This window comes from Hypomesus nipponensis, chromosome 9, assembly GCF_054491055.1.
Source record: "Hypomesus nipponensis isolate SF chromosome 9, ASM5449105v1, whole genome shotgun sequence".
Lineage (NCBI taxonomy): Eukaryota > Metazoa > Chordata > Actinopteri > Osmeriformes > Osmeridae > Hypomesus > Hypomesus nipponensis.
In genome coordinates this window covers 27,386,532-27,406,142 of record NC_140369.1, presented here as the reverse complement: position 1 = coordinate 27,406,142, position 19,611 = coordinate 27,386,532, and the positions used below count along the sequence as shown (strand labels likewise).

The 19,611-nt window shown below is 48.6% G+C and overlaps 28 non-coding genes across 28 annotated transcripts; all 28 read left to right on the top strand.

Annotated features, from left to right (window-relative positions):
* The first annotated feature begins 4,129 nt into the window (after nucleotides 1-4,129).
* Nucleotides 4,130-4,202, top strand: trnav-cac (transfer RNA valine (anticodon CAC)). The gene has a single exon. It is a non-coding gene; the product is annotated as a tRNA-Val (tRNA).
* A 365-nt stretch (nucleotides 4,203-4,567) lies between these two features.
* trnai-aau (transfer RNA isoleucine (anticodon AAU)) lies at nucleotides 4,568-4,640 on the top strand. Its single transcript has one exon. It is a non-coding gene; the product is annotated as a tRNA-Ile (tRNA).
* Nucleotides 4,641-4,929: 289 nt separating this feature from the next.
* Nucleotides 4,930-5,002, top strand: trnav-cac (transfer RNA valine (anticodon CAC)). Its single transcript has one exon. It is a non-coding gene; the product is annotated as a tRNA-Val (tRNA).
* Nucleotides 5,003-5,367: 365 nt separating this feature from the next.
* trnav-aac (transfer RNA valine (anticodon AAC)) lies at nucleotides 5,368-5,440 on the top strand. The gene has a single exon. It is a non-coding gene; the product is annotated as a tRNA-Val (tRNA).
* A 289-nt stretch (nucleotides 5,441-5,729) lies between these two features.
* On the top strand, nucleotides 5,730-5,802 carry trnav-cac (transfer RNA valine (anticodon CAC)). Its single transcript has one exon. It is a non-coding gene; the product is annotated as a tRNA-Val (tRNA).
* A 289-nt stretch (nucleotides 5,803-6,091) lies between these two features.
* trnav-cac (transfer RNA valine (anticodon CAC)) lies at nucleotides 6,092-6,164 on the top strand. The gene has a single exon. It is a non-coding gene; the product is annotated as a tRNA-Val (tRNA).
* Nucleotides 6,165-6,529: 365 nt separating this feature from the next.
* Nucleotides 6,530-6,602, top strand: trnai-aau (transfer RNA isoleucine (anticodon AAU)). The gene has a single exon. It is a non-coding gene; the product is annotated as a tRNA-Ile (tRNA).
* A 289-nt stretch (nucleotides 6,603-6,891) lies between these two features.
* On the top strand, nucleotides 6,892-6,964 carry trnav-cac (transfer RNA valine (anticodon CAC)). Its single transcript has one exon. It is a non-coding gene; the product is annotated as a tRNA-Val (tRNA).
* Nucleotides 6,965-7,334: 370 nt separating this feature from the next.
* trnai-aau (transfer RNA isoleucine (anticodon AAU)) lies at nucleotides 7,335-7,407 on the top strand. Its single transcript has one exon. It is a non-coding gene; the product is annotated as a tRNA-Ile (tRNA).
* A 289-nt stretch (nucleotides 7,408-7,696) lies between these two features.
* On the top strand, nucleotides 7,697-7,769 carry trnav-cac (transfer RNA valine (anticodon CAC)). Its single transcript has one exon. It is a non-coding gene; the product is annotated as a tRNA-Val (tRNA).
* A 365-nt stretch (nucleotides 7,770-8,134) lies between these two features.
* On the top strand, nucleotides 8,135-8,207 carry trnav-aac (transfer RNA valine (anticodon AAC)). The gene has a single exon. It is a non-coding gene; the product is annotated as a tRNA-Val (tRNA).
* Nucleotides 8,208-8,496: 289 nt separating this feature from the next.
* Nucleotides 8,497-8,569, top strand: trnav-cac (transfer RNA valine (anticodon CAC)). The gene has a single exon. It is a non-coding gene; the product is annotated as a tRNA-Val (tRNA).
* Nucleotides 8,570-8,858: 289 nt separating this feature from the next.
* On the top strand, nucleotides 8,859-8,931 carry trnav-cac (transfer RNA valine (anticodon CAC)). Its single transcript has one exon. It is a non-coding gene; the product is annotated as a tRNA-Val (tRNA).
* Nucleotides 8,932-9,296: 365 nt separating this feature from the next.
* Nucleotides 9,297-9,369, top strand: trnav-aac (transfer RNA valine (anticodon AAC)). Its single transcript has one exon. It is a non-coding gene; the product is annotated as a tRNA-Val (tRNA).
* Nucleotides 9,370-9,660: 291 nt separating this feature from the next.
* trnav-cac (transfer RNA valine (anticodon CAC)) lies at nucleotides 9,661-9,733 on the top strand. The gene has a single exon. It is a non-coding gene; the product is annotated as a tRNA-Val (tRNA).
* Nucleotides 9,734-10,441: 708 nt separating this feature from the next.
* On the top strand, nucleotides 10,442-10,514 carry trnav-cac (transfer RNA valine (anticodon CAC)). Its single transcript has one exon. It is a non-coding gene; the product is annotated as a tRNA-Val (tRNA).
* A 289-nt stretch (nucleotides 10,515-10,803) lies between these two features.
* On the top strand, nucleotides 10,804-10,876 carry trnav-cac (transfer RNA valine (anticodon CAC)). The gene has a single exon. It is a non-coding gene; the product is annotated as a tRNA-Val (tRNA).
* A 714-nt stretch (nucleotides 10,877-11,590) lies between these two features.
* On the top strand, nucleotides 11,591-11,663 carry trnav-aac (transfer RNA valine (anticodon AAC)). The gene has a single exon. It is a non-coding gene; the product is annotated as a tRNA-Val (tRNA).
* Nucleotides 11,664-12,396: 733 nt separating this feature from the next.
* On the top strand, nucleotides 12,397-12,469 carry trnav-aac (transfer RNA valine (anticodon AAC)). Its single transcript has one exon. It is a non-coding gene; the product is annotated as a tRNA-Val (tRNA).
* Nucleotides 12,470-13,121: 652 nt separating this feature from the next.
* trnav-cac (transfer RNA valine (anticodon CAC)) lies at nucleotides 13,122-13,195 on the top strand. Its single transcript has one exon. It is a non-coding gene; the product is annotated as a tRNA-Val (tRNA).
* Nucleotides 13,196-13,560: 365 nt separating this feature from the next.
* Nucleotides 13,561-13,633, top strand: trnav-aac (transfer RNA valine (anticodon AAC)). Its single transcript has one exon. It is a non-coding gene; the product is annotated as a tRNA-Val (tRNA).
* Nucleotides 13,634-14,286: 653 nt separating this feature from the next.
* Nucleotides 14,287-14,359, top strand: trnav-cac (transfer RNA valine (anticodon CAC)). The gene has a single exon. It is a non-coding gene; the product is annotated as a tRNA-Val (tRNA).
* Nucleotides 14,360-15,089: 730 nt separating this feature from the next.
* On the top strand, nucleotides 15,090-15,162 carry trnav-aac (transfer RNA valine (anticodon AAC)). The gene has a single exon. It is a non-coding gene; the product is annotated as a tRNA-Val (tRNA).
* Nucleotides 15,163-15,451: 289 nt separating this feature from the next.
* trnav-cac (transfer RNA valine (anticodon CAC)) lies at nucleotides 15,452-15,524 on the top strand. The gene has a single exon. It is a non-coding gene; the product is annotated as a tRNA-Val (tRNA).
* A 1,097-nt stretch (nucleotides 15,525-16,621) lies between these two features.
* trnav-aac (transfer RNA valine (anticodon AAC)) lies at nucleotides 16,622-16,694 on the top strand. The gene has a single exon. It is a non-coding gene; the product is annotated as a tRNA-Val (tRNA).
* Nucleotides 16,695-18,148: 1,454 nt separating this feature from the next.
* On the top strand, nucleotides 18,149-18,221 carry trnav-cac (transfer RNA valine (anticodon CAC)). The gene has a single exon. It is a non-coding gene; the product is annotated as a tRNA-Val (tRNA).
* A 652-nt stretch (nucleotides 18,222-18,873) lies between these two features.
* On the top strand, nucleotides 18,874-18,946 carry trnav-aac (transfer RNA valine (anticodon AAC)). Its single transcript has one exon. It is a non-coding gene; the product is annotated as a tRNA-Val (tRNA).
* A 289-nt stretch (nucleotides 18,947-19,235) lies between these two features.
* On the top strand, nucleotides 19,236-19,308 carry trnav-cac (transfer RNA valine (anticodon CAC)). The gene has a single exon. It is a non-coding gene; the product is annotated as a tRNA-Val (tRNA).
* The last annotated feature ends 303 nt before the right edge of the window (nucleotides 19,309-19,611 follow it).

Genomic DNA, 19,611 nt, shown 5'->3' with positions numbered 1-19,611 from the left:
TAACCCTAACCCTAACCCTAACCCTAACCCTAACCCTAACCCTAACCCTAACCCTAACCCTAACCCTAACCCTAACCCTAACCCTAACCCTAACCCTAACCCTAACCCTAACCCTAACCCTAACCCTAACCCTAACCCTAACCCTAACCCTAACCCTAACCCTAACCCTAACCCTAACCCTAACCCTAACCCTAACCCTAACCCTAACCCTAACCCTAACCCTAACCCTAACCCTAACCCTAACCCTAACCCTAACCCTAACCCTAACCCTAACCCTAACCCTAACCCTAACCCTAACCCTAACCCTAACCCTAACCCTAACCCTAACCCTAACCCTAACCCTAACCCTAACCCTAACCCTAACCCTAACCCTAACCCTAACCCTAACCCTAACCCTAACCCTAACCCTAACCCTAACCCTAACCCTAACCCTAACCCTAACCCTAACCCTAACCCTAACCCTAACCCTAACCCTAACCCTAACCCTAACCCTAACCCTAACCCTAACCCTAACCCTAACCCTAACCCTAACCCTAACCCTAACCCTAACCCTAACCCTAACCCTAACCCTAACCCTAACCCTAACCCTAACCCTAACCCTAACCCTAACCCTAACCCTAACCCTAACCCTAACCCTAACCCTAACCCTAACCCTAACCCTAACCCTAACCCTAACCCTAACCCTAACCCTAACCCTAACCCTAACCCTAACCCTAACCCTAACCCTAACCCTAACCCTAACCCTAACCCTAACCCTAACCCTAACCCTAACCCTAACCCTAACCCTAACCCTAACCCTAACCCTAACCCTAACCCTAACCCTAACCCTAACCCTAACCCTAACCCTAACCCTAACCCTAACCCTAACCCTAACCCTAACCCTAACCCTAACCCTAACCCTAACCCTAACCCTAACCCTAACCCTAACCCTAACCCTAACCCTAACCCTAACCCTAACCCTAACCCTAACCCTAACCCTAACCCTAACCCTAACCCTAACCCTAACCCTAACCCTAACCCTAACCCTAACCCTAACCCTAACCCTAACCCTAACCCTAACCCTAACCCTAACCCTAACCCTAACCCTAACCCTAACCCTAACCCTAACCCTAACCCTAACCCTAACCCTAACCCTAACCCTAACCCTAACCCTAACCCTAACCCTAACCCTAACCCTAACCCTAACCCTAACCCTAACCCTAACCCTAACCCTAACCCTAACCCTAACCCTAACCCTAACCCTAACCCTAACCCTAACCCTAACCCTAACCCTAACCCTAACCCTAACCCTAACCCTAACCCTAACCCTAACCCTAACCCTAACCCTAACCCTAACCCTAACCCTAACCCTAACCCTAACCCTAACCCTAACCCTAACCCTAACCCTAACCCTAACCCTAACCCTAACCCTAACCCTAACCCTAACCCTAACCCTAACCCTAACCCTAACCCTAACCCTAACCCTAACCCTAACCCTAACCCTAACCCTAACCCTAACCCTAACCCTAACCCTAACCCTAACCCTAACCCTAACCCTAACCCTAACCCTAACCCTAACCCTAACCCTAACCCTAACCCTAACCCTAACCCTAACCCTAACCCTAACCCTAACCCTAACCCTAACCCTAACCCTAACCCTAACCCTAACCCTAACCCTAACCCTAACCCTAACCCTAACCCTAACCCTAACCCTAACCCTAACCCTAACCCTAACCCTAACCCTAACCCTAACCCTAACCCTAACCCTAACCCTAACCCTAACCCTAACCCTAACCCTAACCCTAACCCTAACCCTAACCCTAACCCTAACCCTAACCCTAACCCTAACCCTAACCCTAACCCTAACCCTAACCCTAACCCTAACCCTAACCCTAACCCTAACCCTAACCCTAACCCTAACCCTAACCCTAACCCTAACCCTAACCCTAACCCTAACCCTAACCCTAACCCTAACCCTAACCCTAACCCTAACCCTAACCCTAACCCTAACCCTAACCCTAACCCTAACCCTAACCCTAACCCTAACCCTAACCCTAACCCTAACCCTAACCCTAACCCTAACCCTAACCCTAACCCTAACCCTAACCCTAACCCTAACCCTAACCCTAACCCTAACCCTAACCCTAACCCTAACCCTAACCCTAACCCTAACCCTAACCCTAACCCTAACCCTAACCCTAACCCTAACCCTAACCCTAACCCTAACCCTAACCCTAACCCTAACCCTAACCCTAACCCTAACCCTAACCCTAACCCTAACCCTAACCCTAACCCTAACCCTAACCCTAACCCTAACCCTAACCCTAACCCTAACCCTAACCCTAACCCTAACCCTAACCCTAACCCTAACCCTAACCCTAACCCTAACCCTAACCCTAACCCTAACCCTAACCCTAACCCTAACCCTAACCCTAACCCTAACCCTAACCCTAACCCTAACCCTAACCCTAACCCTAACCCTAACCCTAACCCTAACCCTAACCCTAACCCTAACCCTAACCCTAACCCTAACCCTAACCCTAACCCTAACCCTAACCCTAACCCTAACCCTAACCCTAACCCTAACCCTAACCCTAACCCTAACCCTAACCCTAACCCTAACCCTAACCCTGACCCTGACCCTGACCCTGACCCTGACCCTGACCCTGACCCTGACCCTGACCCTGACCCTGACCCTGACCCTGACCCTGACCCTGACCCTGACCCTGACCCTGACCCTGACCCTGACCCTGACCCTGACCCTGACCCTGACCCTGACCCTGACCCTGACCCTGACCCTGACCCTGACCCTGACCCTGACCCTGACCCTGACCCTGACCCTGACCCTGACCCTGACCCTGACCCTGACCCTGACCCTGACCCTGACCCTGACCCTGACCCTGACCCTGACCCTGACCCTGACCCTGACCCTGACCCTGACCCTGACCCTGACCCTGACCCTGACCCTGACCCTGACCCTGACCCTGACCCTAACCCTAACCCTAACCCTAACCCTAACCCTAACCCTAACCCTAACCCTAACCCTAACCCTAACCCTAACCCTAACCCTAACCCTAACCCTAACCCTAACCCTAACCCTAACCCTAACCCTAACCCTAACCCTAACCCTAACCCTAACCCTAACCCTAACCCTAACCCTAACCCTAACCCTAACCCTAACCCTAACCCTAACCCTAACCCTAACCCTAACCCTAACCCTAACCCTAACCCTAACCCTAACCCTAACCCTAACCCTAACCCTAACCCTAACCCTAACCCTAACCCTAACCCTAACCCTAACCCTAACCCTAACCCTAACCCTAACCCTAACCCTAACCCTAACCCTAACCCTAACCCTAACCCTAACCCTAACCCTAACCCTAACCCTAACCCTAACCCTAACCCTAACCCTAACCCTAACCCTAACCCTAACCCTAACCCTAACCCTAACCCTAACCCTAACCCTAACCCTAACCCTAACCCTAACCCTAACCCTAACCCTAACCCTAACCCTAACCCTAACCCTAACCCTAACCCTAACCCTAACCCTAACCCTAACCCTAACCCTAACCCTAACCCTAACCCTAACCCTAACCCTAACCCTAACCCTAACCCTAACCCTAACCCTAACCCTAACCCTAACCCTAACCCTAACCCTAACCCTAACCCTAACCCTAACCCTAACCCTAACCCTAACCCTAACCCTAACCCTAACCCTAACCCTAACCCTAACCCTAACCCTAACCCTAACCCTAACCCTAACCCTAACCCTAACCCTAACCCTAACCCTAACCCTAACCCTAACCCTAACCCTAACCCTAACCCTAACCCTAACCCTAACCCTAACCCTAACCCTAACCCTAACCCTAACCCTAACCCTAACCCTAACCCTAACCCTAACCCTAACCCTAACCCTAACCCTAACCCTAACCCTAACCCTAACCCTAACCCTAACCCTAACCCTAACCCTAACCCTAACCCTAACCCTAACCCTAACCCTAACCCTAACCCTAACCCTAACCCTAACCCTAACCCTAACCCTAACCCTAACCCTAACCCTAACCCTAACCCTAACCCTAACCCTAACCCTAACCCTAACCCTAACCCTAACCCTAACCCTAACGGATTTTCTGTTGTTTGCTAAGAACAAGTTTCCGTAGTGTAGTGGTTATCACGTTCGCCTCACACGCGAAAGGTCCCCGGTTGGAGACCGGGCGGAAACATGTGTCCTTTTATCAGCTCGCGATCGTCTCGTAAATAATCGATGCGTTCTCGACAGTTATGAGTTCACTGGAGTCGGTTTGTCCTTCCTTGAAGCGCTAAGTTAGCTTCCCTGGTGCCACGTGTTCGGTCGTTTTCTGGCTTCTGTAGAGCTTGGTATGGGTCCGATCAGGTCTAAAACATGCAGGGCAGGGAGGCCCGAAGTCGCTTTAGACAATCTCCTTTGTGGCTACCTTGCTGAAGCAGAGTATCAACTAGTTCATGAGCCGAAATGCCCATGTTAAGTTGTAAATGCGTGTCCTCGTTCTGTTTCCTTGTTACTGTGTGTTTGTGTGTGCACTGGGTTTCTGTCGTTCTAGAGTCGTCAGTTTCCGTAGTGTAGTGGTTATCACGTTCGCCTAATACGCGAAAGGTCCCCGGTTCGAGACCGGGCGGAAACTTGTGCATCTTTCCTCAGTTTTCATCCATTTGCGATCCTCTCCAAAGTCTTTTGTGACCCATGTTAGTCCCATGTAGTCCCAATGTCCCAAGAAGTCCCATGATTCATTGGAGTCGACGTGTCGTTCTTTGAAATGGTAAGTCAGCTACCCTTGTGCCACTTGTGCGGATTCGCCTTTAAGCATATCAACTAGTTCATGAGCCAAAATGCTCATTTGACATCATAAAGGCGTGTCCTCGTTTTGAGTGTGCGTGGGTGTGCACGGATTTTCTGTTGTTTGCTAAGAACAAGTTTCCGTAGTGTAGTGGTTATCTCGTTCGCCTCACACGCGAAAGGTCCCCGGTTGGAGACCGGGCGGAAACATGTGTCCTTTTATCAGCTCGCGATCGTCTCGTAAATAATCGATGCGTTCTCGACAGTTATGAGTTCACTGGAGTCGGTTTGTCCTTCCTTGAAGCGCTAAGTTAGCTTCCCTGGTGCCACGTGTTCGGTCGTTTTCTGGCTTCTGTAGAGCTTGGTATGGGTCCGATCAGGTCTAAAACATGCAGGGCAGGGAGGCCCGAAGTCGCTTTAGACAATCTCCTTTGTGGCTACCTTGCTGAAGCAGAGTATCAACTAGTTCATGAGCCGAAATGCCCATGTTAAGTTGTAAATGCGTGTCCTCGTTCTGTTTCCTTGTTACTGTGTGTTTGTGTGTGCACTGGGTTTCTGTCGTTCTAGAGTCGTCAGTTTCCGTAGTGTAGTGGTTATCACGTTCGCCTAACACGCGAAAGGTCCCCGGTTCGAGACCGGTCGGAAACTTGTGCATCTTTCCTCAGTTTTCATCCATTTGCGATCCTCTCCAAAGTCTTTTGTGACCCATGTTAGTCCCATGTAGTCCCAATGTCCCAAGAAGTCCCATGATTCATTGGAGTCGACGTGTCGTTCTTTGAAATGGTAAGTCAGCTACCCTTGTGCCACTTGTGCGGATTCGCCTTTAAGCATATCAACTAGTTCATGAGCCAAAATACTCATTTGACATCATAAAGGCGTGTCCTCGTTTTGAGTGTGCGTGGGTGTGCACGGATTTTCTGTTGTTTGCTAAGAAGAAGTTTCCGTAGTGTAGTGGTTATCACGTTCGCCTCACACGCGAAAGGTCCCCGGTTTGAGACCGGGCGGAAACTTGTGCATCTTTCCTCAGTTTTCATCCATTTGCGATCCTCTCCAAAGTCTTTTGTGACCCATGTTAGTCCCATGTAGTCCCAATGTCCCAAGAAGTCCCATGATTCATTGGAGTCGACGTGTCGTTCTTTGAAATGGTAAGTCAGCTACCCTTGTGCCACTTGTGCGGATTCGCCTTTAAGCATATCAACTAGTTCATGAGCCAAAATGCTCATTTGACATCATAAAGGCGTGTCCTCGTTTTGTGTGTGCGTGGGTGTGGACGGATTTTCTGTTGTTTGCTAAGAACAAGTTTCCGTAGTGTAGTGGTTATCACGTTCGCCTCACACGCGAAAGGTCCCCGGTTCGAGACCGGGCGGAAACATGTGTCCTTTTATCAGCTCGCGATCGTCTCGTAAATAATCGATGCGTTCTCGACAGTTATGAGTTCACTGGAGTCGGTTTGTCCTTCCTTGAAGCGCTAAGTTAGCTTCCCTGGTGCCACGTGTTCGGTCGTTTTCTGGCTTCTGTAGAGCTTGGTATGGGTCCGATCAGGTCTAAAACATGCAGGGCAGGGAGGCCCGAAGTCGCTTTAGACAATCTCCTTTATGGCTACCTTGCTGAAGCAGAGTATCAACTAGTTCATGAGCCGAAATGCCCATGTTAAGTTGTAAATGCGTGTCCTCGTTCTGTTTCCTTGTTACTGTGTGTTTGTGTGTGCACTGGGTTTCTGTCGTTCTAGAGTCGTCAGTTTCCGTAGTGTAGTGGTTATCACGTTCGCCTAATACGCGAAAGGTCCCCGGTTCGAGACCGGTCGGAAACTTGTGCATCTTTCCTCAGTTTTCATCCATTTGCGATCCTCTCCAAAGTCTTTTGTGACCCATGTTAGTCCCATGTAGTCCCAATGTCCCAAGAAGTCCCATGATTCATTGGAGTCGACGTGTCGTTCTTTGAAATGGTAAGTCAGCTACCCTTGTGCCACTTGTGCGGATTCGCCTTTAAGCATATCAACTAGTTCATGAGCCAAAATGCTCATTTGACATCATAAAGGCGTGTCCTCGTTTTGAGTGTGCGTGGGTGTGCACGGATTTTCTGTTGTTTGCTAAGAACTAGTTTCCGTAGTGTAGTGGTTATCACGTTCGCCTCACACGCGAAAGGTCCCCGGTTGGAGACCGGGCGGAAACATTGTGTCCTTTTATCAGCTCGCGATCGTCTCGTAAATAATCGATGCGTTCTCGACAGTTATGAGTTCACTGGAGTCGGTTTGTCCTTCCTTGAAGCGCTAAGTTAGCTTCCCTGGTGCCACGTGTTCGGTCGTTTTCTGGCTTCTGTAGAGCTTGGTATGGGTCCGATCAGGTCTAAAACATGCAGGGCAGGGAGGCCCGAAGTCGCTTTAGACAATCTCCTTTGTGGCTACCTTGCTGAAGCAGAGTATCAACTAGTTCATGAGCCGAAAATGCCCATGTTAAGTTGTAAATGCGTGTCCTCGTTCTGTTTCCTTGTTACTGTGTGTTTGTGTGTGCACTGGGTTTTCTGTCGTTCTAAGAGTCGTCAAGTTTCCGTAGTGTAGTGGTTATCACGTTCGCCTAATACGCGAAAGGTCCCCGGTTCGAGACCGGGCGGAAACTTGTGCATCTTTCCTCAGTTTTCATCCATTTGCGATCCTCTCCAAAGTCTTTTGTGACCCATGTTAGTCCCATGTAGTCCCAATGTCCCAAGAAGTCCCATGATTCATTGGAGTCGACGTGTCGTTCTTTGAAATGGTAAGTCAGCTACCCTTGTGCCACTTGTGCGGATTCGCCTTTAAGCATATCAACTAGTTCATGAGCCAAAATGCTCATTTGACATCATAAAGGCGTGTCCTCGTTTTGAGTGTGCGTGGGTGTGCACGGATTTTCTGTTGTTTGCTAAGAACAAGTTTCCGTAGTGTAGTGGTTATCACGTTCGCCTCACACGCGAAAGGTCCCCGGTTGGAGACCGGGCGGAAACATGTGTCCTTTTATCAGCTCGCGATCGTCTCGTAAATAATCGATGCGTTCTCGACAGTTATGAGTTCACTGGAGTCGGTTTGTCCTTCCTTGAAGCGCTAAGTTAGCTTCCCTGGTGCCACGTGTTCGGTCGTTTTCTGGCTTCTGTAGAGCTTGGTATGGGTCCGATCAGGTCTAAAACATGCAGGGCAGGGAGGCCCGAAGTCGCTTTAGACAATCTCCTTTGTGGCTACCTTGCTGAAGCAGAGTATCAACTAGTTCATGAGCCGAAATGCCCATGTTAAGTTGTAAATGCGTGTCCTCGTTCTGTTTCCTTGTTACTGTGTGTTTGTGTGTGCACTGGGTTTCTGTCGTTCTAGAGTCGTCAGTTTCCGTAGTGTAGTGGTTATCACGTTCGCCTAACACGCGAAAGGTCCCCGGTTCGAGACCGGGCGGAAACTTGTGCATCTTTCCTCAGTTTTCATCCATTTGCGATCCTCTCCAAAGTCTTTTGTGACCCATGTTAGTCCCATGTAGTCCCAATGTCCCAAGAAGTCCCATGATTCATTGGAGTCGACGTGTCGTTCTTTGAAATGGTAAGTCAGCTACCCTTGTGCCACTTGTGCGGATTCGCCTTTAAGCATATCAACTAGTTCATGAGCCAAAATGCTCATTTGACATCATAAAGGCGTGTCCTCGTTTTGAGTGTGCGTGGGTGTGCACGGATTTTCTGTTGTTTGCTAAGAACAAGTTTCCGTAGTGTAGTGGTTATCACGTTCGCCTCACACGCGAAAGGTCCCCGGTTCGAGACCGGGCGGAAACTTGTGCATCTTTCCTCAGTTTTCATCCATTTGCGATCCTCTCCAAAGTCTTTTGTGACCCATGTTAGTCCCATGTAGTCCCAATGTCCCAAGAAGTCCCATGATTCATTGGAGTCGACGTGTCGTTCTTTGAAATGGTAAGTCAGCTACCCTTGTGCCACTTGTGCGGATTCGCCTTTAAGCATATCAACTAGTTCATGAGCCAAAATGCTCATTTGACATCACAAAGGCGTGTCCTCGTTTTGTGTGTGCGTGGGTGTGCACGGATTTTCTGTTGTTTGCTAAGAACAAGTTTCCGTAGTGTAGTGGTTATCACGTTCGCCTCACACGCGAAAGGTCCCCGGTTCGAGACCGGGCGGAAACATGTGTCCTTTTATCAGCTCGCGATCGTCTCGTAAATAATCGATGCGTTCTCGACAGTTATGAGTTCACTGGAGTCGGTTTGTCCTTCCTTGAAGCGCTAAGTTAGCTTCCCTGGTGCCACGTGTTCGGTCGTTTTCTGGCTTCTGTAGAGCTTGGTATGGGTCCGATCAGGTCTAAAACATGCAGGGCAGGGAGGCCCGAAGTCGCTTTAGACAATCTCCTTTGTGGCTACCTTGCTGAAGCAGAGTATCAACTAGTTCATGAGCCGAAATGCCCATGTTAAGTTGTAAATGCGTGTCCTCGTTCTGTTTCCTTGTTACTGTGTGTTTGTGTGTGCACTGGGTTTCTGTCGTTCTAGAGTCGTCAGTTTCCGTAGTGTAGTGGTTATCACGTTCGCCTAACACGCGAAAGGTCCCCGGTTCGAGACCGGTCGGAAACTTGTGCATCTTTCCTCAGTTTTCATCCATTTGCGATCCTCTCCAAAGTCTTTTGTGACCCATGTTAGTCCCATGTAGTCCCAATGTCCCAAGAAGTCCCATGATTCATTGGAGTCGACGTGTCGTTCTTTGAAATGGTAAGTCAGCTACCCTTGTGCCACTTGTGCGGATTCGCCTTTAAGCATATCAACTAGTTCATGAGCCAAAATGCTCATTTGACATCATAAAGGCGTGTCCTCGTTTTGTGTGTGTGCGTGGGTGTGCACGGATTTTCTGTTGTTTGCTAAGAACAAGTTTCCGTAGTGTAGTGGTTATCACGTTCGCCTCACACGCGAAAGGTCCCCGGTTCGAGACCGGGCGGAAACTTGTGCATCTTTCCTCAGTTTTCATCCATTTGCGATCCTCTCCAAAGTCTTTTGTGACCCATGTTAGTCCCATGTAGTCCCAATGTCCCAAGAAGTCCCATGATTCATTGGAGTCGACGTGTCGTTCTTTGAAATGGTAAGTCAGCTACCCTTGTGCCACTTGTGCGGATTCGCCTTTAAGCATATCAACTAGTTCATGAGCCAAAATGCTCATTTGACATCATAAAGGCGTGTCCTCGTTTTGTGTGTGCGTGGGTGTGCACGGATTTTCTGTTGTTTGCTAAGAACAAGTTTCCGTAGTGTAGTGGTTATCACGTTCGCCTCAACACGCGAAAGGTCCCCGGTTGGAGACCGGGCGGAAACATGTGTCCTTTTATCAGCTCGCGATCGTCTCGTTCATCGATTTGCGTTCTCCAAAGTTCACTTTTTGTGACCCATGTTAGCTTCCCATGTAGTCCCAATGTCCCAAGAAGTCGTTTTCTGGCTTCTGTAGAGCTTGGTATGGGTCGATCAGGTCTAAAACATGCAGGGCAGGGAGGCCCGAAGTCGCTACCCTTGTGCCACTTGTGCGGATTCGCCTTTAAGCATATCAACTAGTTCATGAGCCGAAAATGCTCATGTTGACATCATAAATGCGTGTCCTCGTTCTGTTTCCTTGTTACTGTGTGTTTGTGTGTGCACTGGGTTTCTGTCGTTCTAGAGTCGTCAAGTTTCCGTAGTGTAGTGGTTATCACGTTCGCCTCACACGCGAAAGGTCCCCGGTTCGAGACCGGTCGGAAACTTGTGCATCTTTCCTCAGTTTTCATCCATTTGCGATCCTCTCCAAAGTCTTTTGTGACCCATGTTAGTCCCATGTAGTCCCAATGTCCCAAGAAGTCCCATGATTCATTGGAGTCGACGTGTCGTTCTTTGAAATGGTAAGTCAGCTACCCTTGTGCCACTTGTGCGGATTCGCCTTTAAGCATATCAACTAGTTCATGAGCCAAAATGCTCATTTGACATCATAAAGGCGTGTCCTCGTTTTGAGTGTGCGTGGGTGTGCACGGATTTTCTGTTGTTTGCTAAGAACAAGTTTCCGTAGTGTAGTGGTTATCACGTTCGCCTCACACGCGAAAGGTCCCCGGTTCGAGACCGGGCGGAAACTTGTGCATCTTTCCTCAGTTTTCATCCATTTGCGATCCTCTCCAAAGTCTTTTGTGACCCATGTTAGTCCCATGTAGTCCCAATGTCCCAAGAAGTCCCATGATTCATTGGAGTCGACGTGTCGTTCTTTGAAATGGTAAGTCAGCTACCCTTGTGCCACTTGTGCGGATTCGCCTTTAAGCATATCAACTAGTTCATGAGCCAAAATGCTCATTTGACATCATAAAGGCGTGTCCTCGTTTTGAGTGTGCGTGGGTGTGCACGGATTTTCTGTTGTTTGCTAAGAACAAGTTTCCGTAGTGTAGTGGTTATCACGTTCGCCTCAACACGCGAAAGGTCCCCGGTTCGAGACCGGGCGGAAACATTGTGTCCTTTTATCAGCTCGCGATCGTCGCGTAAATAATCGATGCGTTCTCGACCCAGTGTATGAGTTCACTGGAGTCGGTTAGTCCTTCCTTGAATGTCCCAAGTTAGCTTCCCTCCACGTGATTCATTGGAGTCGACGTGTCCGATCAGGTCTAAAACATGCAGGGCAGGGAGGCCCGGTAAGTCAGCTACCCTTGTGCCACTTGTGCGGATTCGCCTTTAAGCAGTATCAACTAGTTCATGAGCCGAAAATGCTCATGTTGACATCATAAAGGCGTGTCCTCGTTTTGTTTCCTTGTTACTGTGCGTGTTTGTGTGTGCACGGATTTCTGTCGTTCTAGAGTCGTCAGTTTCCGTAGTGTAGTGGTTATCACGTTCGCCTAACACGCGAAAGGTCCCCGGTTCGAGACCGGGCGGAAACTTGTGCATCTTTCCTCAGTTTTCATCCATTTGCGATCCTCTCCAAAGTCTTTTGTGACCCATGTTAGTCCCATGTAGTCCCAATGTCCCAAGAAGTCCCATGATTCATTGGAGTCGACGTGTCGTTCTTTGAAATGGTAAGTCAGCTACCCTTGTGCCACTTGTGCGGATTCGCCTTTAAGCATATCAACTAGTTCATGAGCCAAAATGCTCATTTGACATCATAAAGGCGTGTCCTCGTTTTGTGTGTGCGTGGGTGTGCACGGATTTTCTGTTGTTTGCTAAGAACAAGTTTCCGTAGTGTAGTGGTTATCACCGTTCGCCTCAACACGCGAAAGGTCCCCGGTTCGAGACCGGGCGGAAACATGTGTCCTTTTATCAGCTCGCGATCGTCTCGTAAATAATCGATGCGTTCTCGACAGTTATGAGTTCACTGGAGTCGGTTTGTCCTTCCTTGAAGCGCTAAGTTAGCTTCCCTGGTGCCACGTGTTCGGTCGTTTTCTGGCTTCTGTAGAGCTTGGTATGGGTCCGATCAGGTCTAAAACATGCAGGGCAGGGAGGCCCGAAGTCGCTTTAGACAATCTCCTTTGTGGCTACCTTGCTGAAGCAGAGTATCAACTAGTTCATGAGCCGAAAATGCTCATTTGTTAAGTTGTAAAAGGCGTGTCCTCGTTCTGTTTCCTTGTTACTGTGTGTTTGTGTGTGCACTGGATTTTCTGTCGTTCTAAGAGTCAAGTTTCCGTAGTGTAGTGGTTATCACGTTCGCCAAACACGCGAAAGGTCCCCGGTTCGAGACCGGTCGGAAACTTGTGCATCTTTCCTCAGTTTTCATCCATTTGCGATCCTCTCCAAAGTCTTTTGTGACCCATGTTAGTCCCATGTAGTCCCAATGTCCCAAGAAGTCCCATGATTCATTGGAGTCGACGTGTCGTTCTTTGAAATGGTAAGTCAGCTACCCTTGTGCCACTTGTGCGGATTCGCCTTTAAGCATATCAACTAGTTCATGAGCCAAAATGCTCATTTGACATCATAAAGGCGTGTCCTCGTTTTGAGTGTGCGTGGGTGTGCACGGATTTTCTGTTGTTTGCTAAGAACAAGTTTCCGTAGTGTAGTGGTTATCACGTTCGCCTCAACACGCGAAAGGTCCCCGGTTCGAGACCGGGCGGAAACTTGTGCATCTTTCCTCAGTTTTCATCCATTTGCGATCCTCTCCAAAGTCTTTTGTGACCCATGTTAGTCCCATGTAGTCCCAATGTCCCAAGAAGTCCCATGATTCATTGGAGTCGACGTGTCGTTCTTTGAAATGGTAAGTCAGCTACCCTTGTGCCACTTGTGCGGATTCGCCTTTAAGCATATCAACTAGTTCATGAGCCAAAATGCTCATTTGACATCATAAAGGCGTGTCCTCGTTTTGTGTGTGCGTGGGTGTGCACGGATTTTCTGTTGTTTGCTAAGAACAAGTTTCCGTAGTGTAGTGGTTATCTCGTTCGCCTCACACGCGAAAGGTCCCCGGTTCGGAGACCGGGCGGAAACATGTGTCCTTTTATCAGCTCGCGATCGTCTCGTAAATAATCGATGCGTTCTCGACAGTTATGAGTTCACTGGAGTCGGTTTGTCCTTCCTTGAAGCGCTAAGTTAGCTTCCCTGGTGCCACGTGTTTGGTCGTTTTCTGGCTTCTGTAGAGCTTGGTATGGGTCCGATCAGGTCTAAAACATGCAGGGCAGGGAGGCCCGAAGTCGCTTTAGACAATCTCCTTTGTGGCTACCTTGCTGAAGCAGAGTATCAACTAGTTCATGAGCCGAAATGCCCATGTTAAGTTGTAAATGCGTGTCCTCGTTCTGTTTCCTTGTTACTGTGTGTTTGTGTGTGCACTGGGTTTCTGTCGTTCTAGAGTCGTCAGTTTCCGTAGTGTAGTGGTTATCACGTTCGCCTAACACGCGAAAGGTCCCCGGTTCGAGACCGGGCGGAAACTTGTGCATCTTTCCTCAGTTTTCATCCATTTGCGATCCTCTCCAAAGTCTTTTGTGACCCATGTTAGTCCCATGTAGTCCCAATGTCCCAAGAAGTCCCATGATTCATTGGAGTCGACGTGTCGTTCTTTGAAATGGTAAGTCAGCTACCCTTGTGCCACTTGTGCGGATTCGCCTTTAAGCATATCAACTAGTTCATGAGCCAAAATGCTCATTTGACATCATAAAGGCGTGTCCTCGTTTTGAGTGTGCGTGGGTGTGCACGGATTTTCTGTTGTTTGCTAAGAACAAGTTTCCGTAGTGTAGTGGTTATCACGTTCGCCTCTAACACGCGAAAGGTCCCCGGTTCGAGACCGGGCGGAAACTTGTGCATCTTTCCTCAGTTTTCATCCATTTGCGATCCTCTCCAAAGTCTTTTGTGACCCATGTTAGTCCCATGTAGTCCCAATGTCCCAAGAAGTCCCATGATTCATTGGAGTCGACGTGTCGTTCTTTGAAATGGTAAGTCAGCTACCCTTGTGCCACTTGTGCGGATTCGCCTTTAAGCATATCAACTAGTTCATGAGCCAAAATGCTCATTTGACATCATAAAGGCGTGTCCTCGTTTTGAGTGTGCGTGGGTGTGCACGGATTTTCTGTTGTTTGCTAAGAACAAGTTTCCGTAGTGTAGTGGTTATCACGTTCGCCTCACACGCGAAAGGTCCCCGGTTCGAGACCGGGCGGAAACTTGTGCATCTTTCCTCAGTTTTCATCCATTTGCGATCCTCTCCAAAGTCTTTTGTGACCCATGTTAGTCCCATGTAGTCCCAATGTCCCAAGAAGTCCCATGATTCATTGGAGTCGACGTGTCGTTCTTTGAAATGGTAAGTCAGCTACCCTTGTGCCACTTGTGCGGATTCGCCTTTAAGCATATCAACTAGTTCATGAGCCAAAATGCTCATTTGACATCATAAAGGCGTGTCCTCGTTTTGTGTGTGCGTGGGTGTGCACGGATTTTCTGTTGTTTGCTAAGAACAAGTTTCCGTAGTGTAGTGGTTATCACGTTCGCCTCAACACGCGAAAGGTCCCCGGTTCGAGACCGGGCGGAAACTTGTGTCCTTTTATCAGCTCGCGATCGTCTCGTAAATAATCGATCCTTCTCGACAGTTATGAGTTCACTGGAGTCGGTTTGTCCTTCCTTGACCCATGTTAGCTTCCCATGTAGTCCACGTGTTCGGTCGTTTTCTGGCTTCTGTAGAGCTTGGTATGGGTCCGATCAGGTCTAAAACATGCAGGGCAGGGAGGCCCGAAGTCGCTTTAGACAATCTCCTTGTGGCGGACCTTCGCCTTTAAGCATATCAACTAGTTCATGAGCCGAAAATGCTCATGTTGACATCATAAAGGCGTGTCCTCGTTCTGTTTCCTTGTTACTGTGTGTTTGTGTGTGCACTGGGTTTCTGTCGTTTGCTAGAGTCGTCAGTTTCCGTAGTGTAGTGGTTATCACGTTCGCCTAACACGCGAAAGGTCCCCGGTTCGAGACCGGGCGGAAACTTGTGCATCTTTCCTCAGTTTTCATCCATTTGCGATCCTCTCCAAAGTCTTTTGTGACCCATGTTAGTCCCATGTAGTCCCAATGTCCCAAGAAGTCCCATGATTCATTGGAGTCGACGTGTCGTTCTTTGAAATGGTAAGTCAGCTACCCTTGTGCCACTTGTGCGGATTCGCCTTTAAGCATATCAACTAGTTCATGAGCCAAAATGCTCATTTGACATCATAAAGGCGTGTCCTCGTTTTGAGTGTGCGTGGGTGTGCACGGATTTTCTGTTGTTTGCTAAGAACAAGTTTCCGTAGTGTAGTGGTTATCACGTTCGCCTCACACGCGAAAGGTCCCCGGTTCGAGACCGGGCGGAAACTTGTGCATCTTTCCTCAGTTTTCATCCATTTGCGATCCTCTCCAAAGTCTTTTGTGACCCATGTTAGTCCCATGTAGTCCCAATGTCCCAAGAAGTCCCATGATTCATTGGAGTCGACGTGTCGTTCTTTGAAATGGTAAGTCAGCTACCCTTGTGCCACTTGTGCGGATTCGCCTTTAAGCATATCAACTAGTTCATGAGCCAAAATGCTCATTTGACATCATAAAGGCGTGTCCTCGTTTTGAGTGTGCGTGGGTGTGCACGGATTTTCTGTTGTTTGCTAAGAAGAAGTTTCCGTAGTGTAGTGGTTATCACGTTCGCCTCAACACGCGAAAGGTCCCCGGTTCGAGACCGGGCGGAAACTTGTGCATCTTTCCTCAGTTTTCATCCATTTGCGATCCTCTCCAAAGTCTTTTGTGACCCATGTTAGTCCCATGTAGTCCCAATGTCCCAAGAAGTCCCATGATTCATTGGAGTCGACGTGTCGTTCTTTGAAATGGTAAGTCAGCTACCCTTGTGCCACTTGTGCGGATTCGCCTTTAAGCATATCAACTAGTTCATGAGCCAAAATGCTCATTTGACATCATAAAGGCGTGTCCTCGTTTTGTGTGTGCGTGGGTGTGCACGGATTTTCTGTTGTTTGCTAAGAACAAGTTTCCGTAGTGTAGTGGTTATCTCGTTCGCCTCAACACGCGAAAGGTCCCCGGTTCGAGACCGGGCGGAAACATGTGTCCTTTTATCAGCTCGCGATCGTCTCGTAAATAATCGATGCGTTCTCGACAGTTATGAGTTCACTGGAGTCGGTTTGTCCTTCCTTGAAGCGCTAAGTTAGCTTCCCTGGTGCCACGTGTTTGGTCGTTTTCTGGCTTCTGTAGAGCTTGGTATGGGTCCGAAGTCAGGTCTAAAACATGCAGGGCAGGGAGGCCCGAAGTCGCTTTAGACAATCTCCTTTGTGGCTACCTTGCTGAAGCAGAGTATCAACTAGTTCATGAGCCGAAAATGCCCATGTTAAGTTGTAAATGGCGTGTCCTCGTTCTGTTTCCTTGTTACTGTGTGTTTGTGTGTGCACTGGGTTTCTGTCGTTCTAAGAGTCGTCAAGTTTCCGTAGTGTAGTGGTTATCACGTTCGCCTAACACGCGAAAGGTCCCCGGTTCGAGACCGGGCGGAAACTTGTGCATCTTTCCTCAGTTTTCATCCATTTGCGATCCTCTCCAAAGTCTTTTGTGACCCATGTTAGTCCCATGTAGTCCCAATGTCCCAAGAAGTCCCATGATTCATTGGAGTCGACGTGTCGTTCTTTGAAATGGTAAGTCAGCTACCCTTGTGCCACTTGTGCGGATTCGCCTTTAAGCATATCAACTAGTTCATGAGCCAAAATGCTCATTTGACATCATAAAGGCGTGTCCTCGTTTTGAGTGTGCGTGGGTGTGCACGGATTTTCTGTTGTTTGCTAAGAACAAGTTTCCGTAGTGTAGTGGTTATCACGTTCGCCTCAACACGCGAAAGGTCCCCGGTTCGAGACCGGGCGGAAACTTGTGCATCTTTCCTCAGTTTTCATCCATTTGCGATCCTCTCCAAAGTCTTTTGTGACCCATGTTAGTCCCATGTAGTCCCAATGTCCCAAGAAGTCCCATGATTCATTGGAGTCGACGTGTCGTTCTTTGAAATGGTAAGTCAGCTACCCTTGTGCCACTTGTGCGGATTCGCCTTTAAGCATATCAACTAGTTCATGAGCCAAAATGCTCATTTGACATCATAAAGGCGTGTCCTCGTTTTGTGTGTGCGTGGGTGTGCACGGATTTTCTGTTGTTTGCTAAGAACAAGTTTCCGTAGTGTAGTGGTTATCACGTTCGCCTCAACACGCGAAAGGTCCCCGGTTCGAGACCGGGCGGAAACTTGTGCATCTTTCCTCAGTTTTCATCCATTTGCGATCCTCTCCAAAGTCTTTTGTGACCCATGTTAGTCCCATGTAGTCCCAATGTCCCAAGAAGTCCCATGATTCATTGGAGTCGACGTGTCGTTCTTTGAAATGGTAAGTCAGCTACCCTTGTGCCACTTGTGCGGATTCGCCTTTAAGCATATCAACTAGTTCATGAGCCAAAATGCTCATTTGACATCACAAAGGCGTGTCCTCGTTTTGTGTGTGCGTGGGTGTGCACGGATTTTCTGTTGTTTGCTAAGAACAAGTTTCCGTAGTGTAGTGGTTATCACGTTCGCCTCAACACGCGAAAGGTCCCCGGTTCGAGACCGGGCGGAAACATTGTGTCCTTTTATCAGCTCGCGATCGTCTCGTAAATAATCGATGCGTTCTCGACAGTTATGAGTTCACTGGAGTCGGTTTGTCCTTCCTTGAAGCGCTAAGTTAGCTTCCCTGGTGCCACGTGTTTGGTCGTTTTCTGGCTTCTGTAGAGCTTGGTAGTCCGATCAGGTCTAAAACATGCAGGGCAGGGAGGCCCGAAGTCGCTTTAGACAATCTCCTTGTGGCTACCTTGCTGAAGCAGAGTATCAACTAGTTCATGAGCCGAAAATGCTCATGTTAAGTCATAAAGGCGTGTCCTCGTTCTGTTTCCTTGTTACTGTGTGTTTGTGTGTGCACTGGGTTTCTGTCGTTCTAAGAGTCGTCAAGTTTCCGTAGTGTAGTGGTTATCACGTTCGCCTCACACGCGAAAGGTCCCCGGTTCGAGACCGGGCGGAAACTTGTGCATCTTTCCTCAGTTTTCATCCATTTGCGATCCTCTCCAAAGTCTTTTGTGACCCATGTTAGTCCCATGTAGTCCCAATGTCCCAAGAAGTCCCATGATTCATTGGAGTCGACGTGTCGTTCTTTGAAATGGTAAGTCAGCTACCCTTGTGCCACTTGTGCGGATTCGCCTTTAAGCATATCAACTAGTTCATGAGCCAAAATGCTCATTTGACATCATAAAGGCGTGTCCTCGTTTTGAGTGTGCGTGGGTGTGCACGGATTTTCTGTTGTTTGCTAAGAACAAGTTTCCGTAGTGTAGTGGTTATCACGTTCGCCTCAACACGCGAAAGGTCCCCGGTTCGAGACCGGGCGGAAACTTGTGCATCTTTCCTCAGTTTTCATCCATTTGCGATCCTCTCCAAAGTCTTTTGTGACCCATGTTAGTCCCATGTAGTCCCAATGTCCCAAGAAGTCCCATGATTCATTGGAGTCGACGTGTCGTTCTTTGAAATGGTAAGTCAGCTACCCTTGTGCCACTTGTGCGGATTCGCCTTTAAGCATATCAACTAGTTCATGAGCCAAAATGCTCATTTGACATCATAAAGGCGTGTCCTCGTTTTGAGTGTGCGTGGGTGTGCACGGATTTTCTGTTGTTTGCTAAGAAGAAGTTTCCGTAGTGTAGTGGTTATCACGTTCGCCTAACACGCGAAAGGTCCCCGGTTCGAGACCGGGCGGAAACTTGTGCATCTTTCCTCAGTTTTCATCCATTTGCGATCCTCTCCAAAGTCTTTTGTGACCCATGTTAGTCCCATGTAGTCCCAATGTCCCAAGAAGTCCCATGATTCATTGGAGTCGACGTGTCGTTCTTTGAAATGGTAAGTCAGCTACCCTTGTGCCACTTGTGCGGATTCGCCTTTAAGCATATCAACTAGTTCATGAGCCAAAATGCTCATTTGACATCATAAAGGCGTGTCCTCGTTTTGTGTGTGCGTGGGTGTGCACGGATTTTCTGTTGTTTGCTAAGAACAAGTTTCCGTAGTGTAGTGGTTATCACGTTCGCCTCACACGCGAAAGGTCCCCGGTTCGAGACCGGGCGGAAACTTGTGCATCTTTCCTCAGTTTTCATCCATTTGCGATCCTCTCCAAAGTCTTTTGTGACCCATGTTAGTCCCATGTAGTCCCAATGTCCCAAGAAGTCCCATGATTCATTGGAGTCGACGTGTCGTTCTTTGAAATGGTAAGTCAGCTACCCTTGTGCCACTTGTGCGGATTCGCCTTTAAGCATATCAACTAGTTCATGAGCCAAAATGCTCATTTGACATCATAAAGGCGTGTCCTCGTTTTGTGTGTGCGTGGGTGTGGACAGGATTTTCTGTTGTTTGCTAAGAACAAGTTTCCGTAGTGT